This window comes from Larimichthys crocea, chromosome VII (assembly GCF_000972845.2).
Source record: "Larimichthys crocea isolate SSNF chromosome VII, L_crocea_2.0, whole genome shotgun sequence".
In the NCBI taxonomy this organism is placed as follows: domain Eukaryota; kingdom Metazoa; phylum Chordata; class Actinopteri; family Sciaenidae; genus Larimichthys; species Larimichthys crocea.
In genome coordinates, this window is record NC_040017.1 from 5,725,601 (window position 1) to 5,728,089 (window position 2,489).

Below are 2,489 nucleotides of genomic sequence, written 5' to 3' on the forward strand. Positions count from 1 at the left end.
TATATTGCGCGCTTTGCAATTTTCCACAAAGCTTTACAAACAAAAGTGTCCATTTAAACACCCCTCGTACAAAAACTTTTGCCCACAAAATCAGACGCACTTGTGGCTGATGAGCTGTACTAAAATAGCATATGGTTGGCCTCGGCCTATACCATACCACCCCCTAGTGTTCAGGTGGGTAAAATACAAAATAAACAAACAGATATTATGGCTCCATCACAGGGCAAGCAGGTAGGAGTGACTTCCCGTAGAGCTTCTCTATCCAGTGGGGCTGTATCTGCCTTCCACAGCGACATGAATTCATAATATGACGTCAAAGACAAAGCAGATCCGAGTTCAGATTTCTCTGAATACTTTGAAGCACAGCGAGGACTCAAACAGGATTACAGACTGTAGCAACAGTCAAACAGGATTATGGATGAGGGAAGCAAGGTAAGTGAACCACGGTGTTGCCTGAATTATAGTAATTATTAGCTGTTTTAATGTTTTCTGAGGCTGAACTTTGCCGAAATTGACGTTAATTGCCGTCGGGTTGAGCGTCAGATAACGGACCATTTTACGCTGCGTCACGAGCGTAATAACATCTAAAAGCAGTGTTTCTGACTGAAAACGTGACTTTATTATGCAGCACTTGCCTGAATTATAGTAATTATTAGCTGTTTTAATGTTTTCTGAGGCTGAACTTTGCCGAAATTGACGTTAATTGCCGTCGGGTTGAGCGTCAGATAACGGACCATTTTACGCTGCGTCACGAGCGTAATAACATCTAAAAGCAGTGTTTCTGACTGAAAACGTGACTTTATTATGCAGCACTTGCCTGAATTATAGTAATTATTAGCTGTTTTAATGTTTTCTGAGGCTGAACTTTGCCGAAATTGACGTTAATTGCCGTCGGGTTGAGCGTCAGATAACGGACCATTTTACGCTGCGTCACGAGCGTAATAACATCTAAAAGCAGTGTTTCTGACTGAAAACGTGACTTTATTATGCAGCACTTGCCTGAATTATAGTAATTATTAGCTGTTTTAATGTTTTCTGAGGCTGAACTTTGCCGAAATTGACGTTAATTGCCGTCGGGTTGAGCGTCAGATAACGGACCATTTTACGCTGCGTCACGAGCGTAATAACATCTAAAAGCAGTGTTTCTGACTGAAAACGTGACTTTATTATGCAGCACTTGCCTGAATTATAGTAATTATTAGCTGTTTTAATGTTTTCTGAGGCTGAACTTTGCCGAAATTGACGTTAATTGCCGTCGGGTTGAGCGTCAGATAACGGACCATTTTACGCTGCGTCACGAGCGTAATAACATCTAAAAGCAGTGTTTCTGACTGAAAACGTGACTTTATTATGCAGCACTTGCCTGAATTATAGTAATTATTAGCTGTTTTAATGTTTTCTGAGGCTGAACTTTGCCGAAATTGACGTTAATTGCCGTCGGGTTGAGCGTCAGATAACGGACCATTTTACGCTGCGTCACGAGCGTAATAACATCTAAAAGCAGTGTTTCTGACTGAAAACGTGACTTTATTATGCAGCACTTGCCTGAATTATAGTAATTATTAGCTGTTTTAATGTTTTCTGAGGCTGAACTTTGCCGAAATTGACGTTAATTGCCGTCGGGTTGAGCGTCAGATAACGGACCATTTTACGCTGCGTCACGAGCGTAATAACATCTAAAAGCAGTGTTTCTGACTGAAAACGTGACTTTATTATGCAGCACTTGCCTGAATTATAGTAATTATTAGCTGTTTTAATGTTTTCTGAGGCTGAACTTTGCCGAAATTGACGTTAATTGCCGTCGGGTTGAGCGTCAGATAACGGACCATTTTACGCTGCGTCACGAGCGTAATAACATCTAAAAGCAGTGTTTCTGACTGAAAACGTGACTTTATTATGCAGCACTTGCCTGAATTATAGTAATTATTAGCTGTTTTAATGTTTTCTGAGGCTGAACTTTGCCGAAATTGACGTTAATTGCCGTCGGGTTGAGCGTCAGATAACGGACCATTTTACGCTGCGTCACGAGCGTAATAACATCTAAAAGCAGTGTTTCTGACTGAAAACGTGACTTTATTATGCAGCACTTGCCTGAATTATAGTAATTATTAGCTGTTTTAATGTTTTCTGAGGCTGAACTTTGCCGAAATTGACGTTAATTGCCGTCGGGTTGAGCGTCAGATAACGGACCATTTTACGCTGCGTCACGAGCGTAATAACATCTAAAAGCAGTGTTTCTGACTGAAAACGTGACTTTATTATGCAGCACTTGCCTGAATTATAGTAATTATTAGCTGTTTTAATGTTTTCTGAGGCTGAACTTTGCCGAAATTGACGTTAATTGCCGTCGGGTTGAGCGTCAGATAACGGACCATTTTACGCTGCGTCACGAGCGTAATAACATCTAAAAGCAGTGTTTCTGACTGAAAACGTGACTTTATTATGCAGCACTTGCCTGAATTATAGTAATTATTAGCTGTTTTAATGTT